This window comes from Notolepis coatsorum (assembly GCF_963971535.1).
Source record: "Notolepis coatsorum genome assembly, chromosome: 17".
Lineage (NCBI taxonomy): Eukaryota > Metazoa > Chordata > Actinopteri > Aulopiformes > Paralepididae > Notolepis > Notolepis coatsorum.
Genome location: NC_140181.1, coordinates 100,725,658 through 100,737,741, shown reverse-complemented (window position 1 = coordinate 100,737,741; position 12,084 = coordinate 100,725,658). Strand labels below are relative to the sequence as shown.

General features: G+C 43.5%; 1 protein-coding gene across 1 annotated transcript in view; it reads left to right on the top strand.

Moving 5' to 3' along the window:
• The window catches only part of LOC311243549 (microphthalmia-associated transcription factor-like), a gene marked incomplete at both ends in the record, with an annotated part of 94,699 nt that overhangs the window by 38,463 nt on the left and 44,152 nt on the right, over positions 1-12,084 (top strand).

The window sequence follows — 12,084 nt, the reverse complement described above, 5'->3', positions numbered from 1 at the left end:
TTCACCTCGGCATCATTCCGGTGGCTGAGGACACAAGCTATCCAGGTCTCCTCCTAACTCTCTTCCTTGACGGTCCAGACTAATCCCTGAACAGTCCAGCAATTCCACACGACAGCACAGCTGCTCCGAGATATTTATTGACGGACGAAGCAAACACAGCTTTTCAACACCCGATAAGATTAAGATGATCCTTTATTAATCCCCTTGGGGAAATTCAGGTGTCAAAGCAAAGCAGCATGGGGGGGGGGGGGGTGGGGGGGGATATAGAGCTTCACAGTTCTATACAGTCCAGTATCTATATACACTATAAATACAATATAGAATATAAATACAAATACAACATAAAAGTACAAAATACAAAAAGTACAATGAGTGCACGTGAGTTCCCACATCCCGAGTTCTGACAGCGATAGTTCTGGCAGCAGGACCGATGAAGACCAACACAGCTCAACGCATGTTATGCGCTTTGTCTGTCAGTAAACAGAGAGCAGTTAGGCTATAGAGACTATGGTGTTGTTGCTAAATCTCTTGTTCTATTTCCTGCACCAGCGGAAAAGGTGGATACGTGCATATATTACTTTGTTTGCATACAGAGATCAATCCCTCAGAGTAGCTTCTCTCCGGATCTCATCCTCTCTTTCAAGAGTTTCTCTGTGTCGAACAAGTTTGAGGAGAAGCTGGAGGTCTTCTAAGTGTTGGCAGAAGTTGGAGAGGGTAGGGACAACCAGAAGGGTCCAGTGAAACCTCCCTCTGAACTCTTAATGGTTTTCACTTGGCCAGAGTGTAGTCGGGAAAGCTGCTGAGGCCTTTGCCTAGGGGCTTGGCGGTATGGTCAAAAATAAATATGATATCTATGGCAGAGCCCACAGCCAACTCACTGACGGGCCTCTCTGTGGCTCTGTGGTTGCGGGGGCTGCGCTCACTGTGGGCCTGGAGCCCCTCAGTGTCGCTGACAGTTCAGGCTATCAGTGATGGAGCTCTGAGTTTCCTGCATTCTCCAGGATGCCTCTGGATCCCGTCTCACAGGGCCAACGTTTTGATGATGGGTTGAGAGAGGAGGTTTATTATTATACATTCTGGACTCTGTCTATCACTCTGCCCTCAGATCCATCACTAATGATAGATACGACACTCGTCACTGTCGTTTCTCTGACGGAGAGGCACAACAAACAATGTTATTTGTACATTTTTAAGGCCCTTATTGGTAAGCTACCTCCTTATACTACATCATTATTGGTAAGCTACCTCCTTATACTACATCATTATTGGTAAGCTACCTCCTTATACTACATCATTATTGGTAAGCTACCTCCTTATACTACATCATTATTGGTAAGCTACCTCCTTATACTACATCATTATTGGTAAGCTACCTCCTTAATTATACTACATCATTATTGGTAAGCTACCTCCTTATACTACATCATTATTGGTAAGCTACCTCCTTATACTACATCATTATTGGTAAGCTACCTCCTTATACTACATCATTATTGGTAAGCTACCTCCTTATACTACATCATTATTGGTAAGCTACCTCCTTATACTACATCATTATTGGTAAGCTACCTCCTTATACTACATCATTATTGGTAAGCTACCTCCTTATACTACATCATTATTGGTAAGCTACCTCCTTATACTACATCATTATTGGTAAGCTACCTCCTTATACTACATCATTATTGGTAAGCTACCTCCTTAATTATACTACATCATTATTGGTAAGCTACCTCCTTAATTATACTACATCATTATTGGTAAGCTACCTCCTTATACTACATCATTATTGGTAAGCTACCTCCTTATACTACATCATTATTGGTAAGCTACCTCCTTATACTACACCATTATTGGTAAGCTAGATCCTTATACTACATCATTATTGGTAAGCTACCTCCTTATACTACATCATTATTGGTAAGCTACCTCCTTATACTACATCATTATTGGTAAGCTACCTCCTTAATTATACTACATCATTATTGGTAAGCTACCTCCTTATACTACATCATTATTGGTAAGCTACCTCCTTATACTACATCATTATTGGTAAGCTACTTCCTTATACTACATCATTATTGGTAAGCTACCTCCTTATACTACATCATTATTGGTAAGCTACCTCCTTATACTACATCATTATTGGTAAGCTACCTCCTTATACTACATCATTACTGGTAAGCTACCTCCTTATACTACATCATTATTGGTAAGCTACCTCCTTATACTACATCATTATTGGTAAGCCATCTCCTTATACTACATCATTATTGGTAAGCTACCTCCTTAATTATACTACATCATTATTGGTAAGCTACCTCCTTATACTACATCATTATTGGTAAGCTACCTCCTTATACTACATCATTATTGGTAAGCTACCTCCTTAATTATACTACATCATTATTGGTAAGCTACCTCCTTATACTACATCATTATTGGTAAGCTACCTCCTTATACTACATCATTATTGGTAAGCTACCTCCTTATACTACATCATTATTGGTAAGCTACCTCCTTATACTACACCATTATTGGTAAGCTAGATCCTTATACTACATCATTATTGGTAAGCTACCTCCTTATACTACATCATTACTGGTAAGCTACCTCCTTATACTACATCATTATTGGTAAGCTACCTCCTTATACTACATCATTATTGGTAAGCTACCTCCTTATACTACATCATTACTGGTAAGCTACCTCCTTATACTACATCATTATTGGTAAGCTCCCTCCTTATACTACATCATTATTGGTAAGCTACCTCCTTATACTACATCATTATTGGTAAGCTACCTCCTTAATTATACTACATCATTATTGGTAAGCTACCTCCTTAATTATACTACATCATTATTGGTAAGCTACCTCCTTATACTACATCATTATTGGTAAGCTACCTCCTTATACTACATCATTATTGGTAAGCTACCTCCTTATACTACATCATTATTGGTAAGCTACCTCCTTATACTACATCATTATTGGTAAGCTACCTCATTATACTACATCATTATTGGTAAGCTACCTCCTTATACTACATCATTATTGGTAAGCTACCTCCTTATACTACATCATTATTGGTAAGCTACCTCCTTATACTACATCATTATTGGTAAGCTACCTCCTTATACTACATCATTATTGGTAAGCTACCTCCTTATACTACATCATTATTGGTAAGCTACCTCCTTATACTACATCATTATTGGTAAGCTACCTCCTTATACTACATCGTTATTGGAATGGAATTTTGGTACCTATATGTAAGAAAAAAAGCTGCAAGAAAACGGTAAATGTCTGCCATCAATGGTTGCCAAATACTTACTGTCAAATTACAGTAAAATCAAATACATTTACAGATTACAACCTTTATTTAATGGTTAATATTTTGATAAAAGGTAATTTACTGTATTTTTATGGCATTTTCACTTAAAGTAGAAAAACAAAAGTAATCTGTAAAATAATACAGTGAATTTCCTGTGAAAAAAACATAAATATTTTACAGTATGGAACCTGTTCTAGTGACTGGCTGATCCTTAAGGTCTCCAGAGTTTGCTCTGAACAGGGTAAATCTGCATTTTGTTATGATGCCCCTCTAGCTCATGGAATGAACTCCAACAGTCCTTGAAGCTTGAGATTATCCCCTCTGTTGCAGAGTTTAAAACCTCCAACCTTTGTCAATCAAGTTGTACGTGTTTTAATTTATTTGCTATCCCTGCTTTTTGCCTCGCCTTGTTGTCCCTTTTTATGCTTTTAATACTTTTTCTTTTTTTGGCTTATTTCTGTATGTACACTCGACGTGACTGTAAATGAGGGAAACCTCAGTTCCCTTTTGAGTTTAAATAAAGGTTTGAAATTAAATTGAATATATAGACACACATGCACCGTGTGTGGCATTAGATTTGTTTGAGCTCCACTATGGATGGAATCTAGCACACTGTCTGACACCTGCCATGTTATGCAAATGTGAGTAGGATATTGAATGTAGCCTATGTAGTATGGTCTTCACATTAAACAGGGGCAAAAGTAATACTCAGTTCTGATCATAAAGAAATGTGTCCCTCTAGTGTGAGGTAGTCGCCACTGCAGTGATTCAGAGACATGGCGTTGCGGCGGGCGTCCTGCAGACACACGAGACGATACACACACAGCAACCTGGCATCACATGGTTGAGTTGGGAGAGTGAACGGACCTAATTAGACCTTCCAAACAAAAGGAAGGAAGGGGAGTGAATTGACAGATGAATTGAACTCCTGGCCCAGGGAGGCTGCAGGCTGTTCCCTGCTCTCTCTCCCCGACAGGCCACACTCTCCATGACGGCCGCAATTCTGTTCCAAGTCCTCTCTTCCTCCTTTTGGGTCAGAGAGGCTCAGTGAATTTGCCTGTTCCATTTATTTTCAGACACACTTGTACATCACATTGTAGGGTCCAGGGGGGGCAGTTGAATAAACCACACACAGGCTCCGTTTACTTTGCATTCGCTACGACAGATTTTGGCTAACGACAACATTTTCTAAATATGGTCAAGTATTTTAAAAAGTGTTGATTATTTTTGCAACATGCACTCGCAGTTGTCATTCACAAGGAACCACCTTGCATGAATGACATTTAACCCTTTCACTGCCACACAACAACCCTTTCACCCTTTCACTGCGACAATACAGAAGGTTAACCCTTTTACTGCCACACGGCAAAGGGTTAACCCTCTCACGACCACACTACAGAAGGTTAACCCTTTCACTACCACACTACAGACTGTTAACCCTTTCACTACCACACTACAGAAGGTTAACCATTTCACTACCACACTACATAAGGTTAACCCTTTCACTACCACACTACAGACGGTTAGCCCTTTCACTATCACACTACATACGTTTAACCCTTTCACTATCACACTACAGAAGGTTAACACTTTCACTGCCACACTAGTCTGTAGTGTGGTAGTGAAAGGTTAACCTTCTGTAGTGTGGTAGTGAAAGGGTTAACAGTGGTGGGATGCGTTAGCCCGTCAAGCTAGCATTTCTTGGTAAGACTCTGTCCACCGATGAACTCAAAGTTTGCAGGCCACAGTGGACTTCAGCATGATAATGATGCAGGAAGACCCTTAGGCTATAGAGCGTGACCTGTATTTAAAAAAAGCCTCGTTTTACTGCAGTCTCCCTCTTCCTGGCTGAGGAGTTTCAGCACTAGCGGCACAACGCAAACTCTATACAAGGACCCAAGCGGTTATTTTGAAGGCTAGGTTGGACACGTTATATAAACAGCCAGGGAATTAGAAAAAAACACATTTTTAGCTCTGTCACTGACACACACTGCCAAGCGATGGGAAATGGAACTGGTTTGGTTATTTTTCTCTCATCGTTATTTACTTCGACAAGTGCCTTTCTTGTTAGCAGGCTCGTTGGTGCCCGACAGCAGGAGAGATCCTCCAGATGATGAGGATTATTTTGATCTGAAACGTTGTCTTGCGTAAGTCAAGTCAGTCATCTGGCTCTTCAGCCGAAAAAGAGAGATGCGTCCCTTTCCCCAGACACGCCATAGGCCTAACGTAATCACTTCTCAATAAACGACGGAAAGTGTGCGAGCAGAAGTGTTTTTTTGCACGTAAATGCTGCTTTTTGAGCTACAAAGAGCATCAGCTTATCCCGATGTTTCTTTAATTAAATTGACTGCATTTATTAATACAAAGTGCTTTACACAACATATGTCTCATATTTACCCATTCACTCACACATTCACACACTGACGGCAGAGGCGACCGCGCAAAGTGCCAACCTGACGATCAGGAGCAGTTAGGGGTTAAGTGTCTTGCTCAAGGACACTTCGACACGCTGCCTGGGAGGAGCCAGAAACTAACAGGGAACCTTCTGATTACCAGACAACTGCTCTACCTTCTGAGCCACTGTTGTTGCCCCCTTTAACCTCCTGAACTGATGCCTTTGGCCTAAAATAAAAATTGAATAAAAAGTAAAAATAGTCAGTGTAAACAATATAACAATATAATTAACTCTGGACATGCGCATATGGGCAAGTAGGCAGTGTAAAAAGGTCAAGGTGCAAGATGAGGGTATGTATGCCCTGAGCCCTCCCAGTTATATTTTCCCTACAATAAATATAGTTACAATATATATAATCTAATATCTAATCTAATATATCTAATCTAAAAATGCTAAATATATGCTGTGATGAAGTAAGTATACAGTATACACATAAGGTGCAGTATGTATGGTTATGTATGCCTGATATACTTCACACGTTATATATTGTCTGTTTAGGTGGGAGTCAGAGTCAGTCACTCAGTGATAGAAGTTCCTAGTAGTTGGATGTCTGGCAGCGGTCCCTGCCCAGTGTTGTGGAGCCTGATGGCCGCTGGTATGAAGGACAAGCCGAGGTGGTTAGTTGAGTGTTGTGTTGTTGAGAGTTGAGAGTTATAATACTAAAACTACACTCAGAAATTATTTTGTAGGGATAATTTATGTTTCTGTGGTATGGTAGGGACATATATATATATATATATATATATAAAACAACGCCTATTTCACCATACATAAAAGAAATAAGACACTTATTATTTATCTTTACAGTGTTGTGAATGAATACAAAATTGCTCATTCTCCTCCATTAACTTAGTGATAGTGAATAGCAGAGAAGCTACACTAATGGTGATGGGGCGACGGTGGCTCGGAAGGTAGAGCAGTCGTCTGGTAATCCGGAGGTTCCCAATTCGATTCCTGCTTCTCCCGGGCAGCGTGTCGAAGTGTCCTTGAGCAAGACACTTAACCCCTAACTGCTCCCGGTGAGCAAGTTGGCTCCTTGCACAGGTCACCACCGCCGTCCGAGTGTGAGTGAATGTATCAAATGTGAGGAACGAATTGTAAATCGCTTTGGATAAAAGCTGCTATATAAATGCAGCCATTTGACCATTTAATAAAGTAGCTCCTTGCGTAATGCTCACTACTTTCTACACCTCGAGATGAATAGAATAGAATAGAAATCCTTTAATAATCCCGAGGGAAAATCGGCACTACAGGGCCCTGTTCTTCGTACCTGGCTAACTGAGTTAGTCGGATAATTTTCAAGATAACTTGACTTAAGCCAGACCTTTCGGTTCCCCGACGTGCGATTGTCTAAATCACTATGGCAACAGATCAGAAAGTTTGAACCTGCTCCAGCGCAGGGTTAAGTTCAGATAGCTGGATAAACTGGCCACGCCCTCGCAAAGAAATGCCAGCTCTCCTCACAGATTCCATTATACCATTCTGAATTATGTTTTTGTGCTTCATTTTTCTAGAGGGGGCTTTTGAAATGTAAAATAATAGAGCTAAAATTCTGATAATAAATCATATTCAGCCTATGGATTTACTTAAATAATGCACGTCATAGTTATACGGATACGGCACTCGCAAGTCGCGACACACACTATGTGGTTATTTTAATAACGGAGCATTGCAAATGTGAATCCCACTGGGATATTTTTTTTTTTTTTATTTAAAAAAAAAATGGCGTTTTATCGCTTTATTTCTACTGGGCAGTCCAGTAGGGAGAGACAGAGGAGGAATGGGAGACAGAGTGGGGGGAAGACATTCGGCAAATAACGACGGGTTCGGGAGTCGAACCCGGGTCGGCCGTGTCGCGGCTGAGCGTGCTATGTGGTTCGCCACTGGGGCGCCCCCACTGGGATATTTTTAATGAATGAAACCTATCGGCCGTTTGGCTTTGATTAGTTTCATATTCTCCGCTGTGGATGTATTTGCTTAACGAAGCGCCCGGATTGTGTTTCATTCAAGCATAAATTGAAGCGTCTTTATGCATGGATTGTGGATATGAATTACGAGGAATCTGAATCTGTGGATTGTTGAATTGTATCACTCACACGTTATTGTGATATTGTAACTGGGATTAAAATGTATGAGGAGATGCTCTGTTTGACGGATTTGATGACGTGGATGTGACTTGAGAAATTGAATGAGCCTTTGATGTTTTGATGAATGAATTTGAGAAAATGCATTTATCTGTTCAAGCACTGTTATCTGATGATGAACATGAGGTGTCACTGGTATAAACCAAAGGTTAATCAATTCAATGCATGTATGGATGATGTCCGAAAACGATTAAAACCTGATTAATAGTGAAACTGTATAGCCTCCCTCCAAGCCTCTCTGACACCATTATTTCGGGGGGTCGCTCCTTGAAAACTTTGGGAACCATGTATTTATATAGTACATGATACCTAAGCCGAGCGCATACAGTACATATATCCTCATAAGTATTAATTCGTATCAATTAGATACTCTTTGGGCTTGTTTTTATCTACTTATTCTGAAAGTCAAAGAGTTGAACTAATTATTATCGCTAGCAAGATCTCATTCGATTATTCATTCCATTAAGCCTACTACACATTTAAAGAAATATAATCTGATTGATTGGGGTAATGAGGGACTTAAAATGTGCCTATAGATTATGCATTTAACTTGTCGGCGAGGCTATTGAGCCGTACTGTATTGTACCCATTCTGCAATCTGTTAATAAAGTTTTCAATCAATCAATCAATCAATCAATGCCGTTAGAAAATCTGGATTTCTGCGATCGACACCTGCTGTCTTTTCAGGTGAGGCGGCCGCGCACAATTATCCTGAGTATCAAGTCTGGTTCGAATTAACGAGACTGAATCAGCGTTCGAGGAACAGAAAGCCTGGATTCAAACATCGGGTTAATTGAATCTGGCTTATGGGACTTTTGATCAACTTAGTTGAACCAGGTACGGGGAATAGAGATCGCTCACATTGAACAACAATAAACATTTAGGTAGTCAATACGACTAAAATAGGAATAAGAATATAATAATATAAAAAATAAGAATAAAATACGGTCCGGGATATACATTATGGTATGTATATACATTCTACAATCTTGAATATACTATCCAGCCAGAAATATACAGAAATATACAGTCAAATGTACAGTGTAGATAAGATCCACGCTAGGTATAAAGATAATAAAATAGAAATGTGGTGTTTCTTCCGCAGGGTTGAGGAGGGTTCGGTGAGACACTGCGTTTATATGTAGCGAGGGGGGGGGGGGGGGGGGGGGGGGGGGGGGGGGGGGGGGTGGGGGCTGGGGGGGTGGGGCGGGGATTATGGTATGTGGAGGGTGGGGACTCAACACACCCAATGAATACACTGCGCCGCAGAGCGAAAGCTGTGTTCGACTCCCGAGGCTAATTAGTGCGATTACCGCACAGCTGGATTGGTCGGACATTTTGCTGAGGTTTTATCAAAAGGATCACTCACTCGCCGAAGACTTCATCCTGACAAGTTCTGCTTCACCAGAGCCTCTCTATTTTAGGCCCGCGGGTTTCTTCTGTCTGGGAGGCCGTGGGGAGAACTGAAACAGACGTTTGAGGAGAAGTCTTCCTCTTTGTGTTAAGAGACAGTGTGCCGTTGAATTAATCCATAGATCTGTATGGGCTGTTACTTCCATGATCTCACGTATATCGTGACACATCTCTATTCAAAATGACTGACAACGTACAGTTCATTTTGGAATTCTGTTTCAATTGTTGAACATTTATTTTTCCTCCTGACTCTGTCCTCTCCCTCTCTCTTCCTCTCCAGTCTCCCTCTCTCTTCCTCTCCAGTCTCCCTCTCTCTTCCTCCAGTCTTCCTCTCTCTTCCTCTCCAGTCTCCCTCTCTCTTCCTCTCCAGTCTCCCTCTCTCTTCCTCCAGTCTCCCTCTCTCTCCCTCTCCAGTCTACCTCTATCTCCCTCTCCAGTCTTCCTCTCTCTTTCCCTCCAGTCTCCCTCTCTCTTCCTCTCCAGTCTCCCTCTCTCTTCCTCTCCAGTCTCCCTCTCTCTTCCTCTCCAGTCTCCCTCTCTCTTCCTCTCCAGTCTCCCTCTCTCTCCCTCTCCAGTCTCCCTCTCTCTCTTCCTCTCCAGTCTCCCTCTCTCTTCCTCTCCAGTCTCCCTCTCTCTCCCTCTCCAGTCTCCCTCTCTCTCTTCCTCTCCAGTCTCCCTCTCTCTTCCTCTCCAGTCTCCCTCTCCAGTCTCCCTCTCTCTCCCTCTCCAGTCTACCTCTATCTCCCTCTCCAGTCTTCCTCTCTCTCTCCATCCAGTCTCCCTCTCTCTTCCTCTCCAGTCTCCCTCTCTCTTCCTCTCCAGTCTCCCTCTCTCTTCCTCTCCAGTCTCCCTCTCTCTCCCTCTCTCTTCCTCTCCAGTCTCCCTCTCTTCCTCCTCACTCACTGTCCTCTCCTTCATCTCCTCTCTTCACAGTAACCATGTCATCACTGTCCTCTCCTTCATCTCCTCTCTTCACAGTAACCATGTCCTCACTGTCCTCTCCTTCATCTCCTCTCTTCACAGTAACCATGTCCTCACTGTCCTCTCCTCATCTCCTCTCTTCACAGTAACCATGTCCTCACTGTCCTCTCCTTCATCTCCTCTCTTCACAGTAACCATGTCCTCACTGTCCTCTCCTTCATCTCCTCTCTTCACAGTAACCATGTCCTCACTGTCCTCTCCTTCATCTCCTCTCTTCACAGTAACCATGTCCTCACTGTCCTCTCCTTCATCTCTTCACAGTAACCATGGCCTCACTGTCCTCTCCTTCATCTCCTCTCTTCACAGTAACCATGTCCTCACTGTCCTCTCCTTCATCTCTTCACAGTAACCATGTCCTCTCTGTCCTCCTTGTCTTCTCTCTCTCACTGTCTTTTCTTCTTTCCACTCTTGCTAATCTTTTCCCCTTTCGCCTCTCTTTTGCTTGACCTCTCCTTTGACGCTTCACCTCCTCTCTCTTACTCTGGTCCTGCACTGTCTTCTCTATCTCCTCTCTCTCTCCTTATCTTTATCTCCTCTCTCTATCTCCTCTCTCTCCCTCTCTCCTTATCTCTATCTCCTCTCTCTATCTCCTCTCTCTATCTCCTCTCTCTCTTCTTATCTCTATCTCCTCTCTCTATCTCCTCTCTCTCCCTCTCTCCTTATCTCTATCTCCTCTCTCTATCTCCTCTCTCTCTCCCTCTCTCCTTATATCTATCTCCTCTCTCTATCTCCCCTCTCTCCCTCTCTCCTCTCTATCTCCTCTCCTCTCTCCCCCCACTTTCCCTCCCCATCTCTCTTTATCTCTCTCACTTTCCCCTCTCCCCTCTCTCTCTCCTTATCTCTCACTCTCACCACTCTCTCTCTCTGTAATCCATTCAACATGTTCTTCTCCTTTCGCTTCCCCTCTCCCCATATCACCTCCTCATATGCCCCTGTCTCTCTCCCCGTCTCTTCCTCTCTCTCCCTCTCCAGTCTCCCTCTCTCTCCCTCTCCAGTCTCCCGCTCTCCCTCTCCCTCTCTATCTCTCTCCCTCTCCAGCCTCTCTCTCTCTCTCCCTCTCCAGCCTCTCTCTCCCTCTCTCTTTCTCCAGCCTCTCTCTCCCTATCCAGTCTCCCGCTCTCCCTCTCTCTCCCTCTCTCTCCCTCTCCAGCCTCTCTCTTCCTCTCCAGTCTCCCTCTCTCTCTCTCCCTCTCCCTCTCTCCTCTCCAGTCTCCCGCTCTCCCTCTCTCTCTCTCCCTCTCCAGCCTCTCTTCCTCTCCAGTCTCCCTCTCTCCCTATCCCTCTCTCCAGTCTCCCTCTCTCCCTCTCCCTCTCTCCCTATCTCTCTCTCCCTCTCTAGTCTCCCTCTTTCTTCCTCTCCAGTCTGCCTCTCTCTCTCTCTCTCTCTCTCTCTCTCTCCCTCTCCCTCTCCCTCTCTCTCTCCCTCTCTCCCTCTCCCTCCTGACCCCGTCCCTCCACCTCTCTCTCTCTCTCTCTCTCGCTCTCTCTCTCTCCTCTCTCCCTCTCTCTCCCTCCCTCCTGACCCCGTCCCTCCACCTCTCTCTCTCTCTCTCTCTCTCGCTCTCTCTCTCTCTCTCCCTCTCCTCCCTCTCCCTCTCCCTCTCTCTCTCCCTCTCTCCCTCTCCCTCCTGACCCCGTCCCTCCACCTCTCTCTCTCTCTCTCTCTCGCTCTCTCTCTCTCTCTCTCTCTCTCTCTCTCTCTCTCTCTCTCTCTCTCTCTCTCTCCCTCTCCAGCCTCCCTCTCCCCCTCTCTC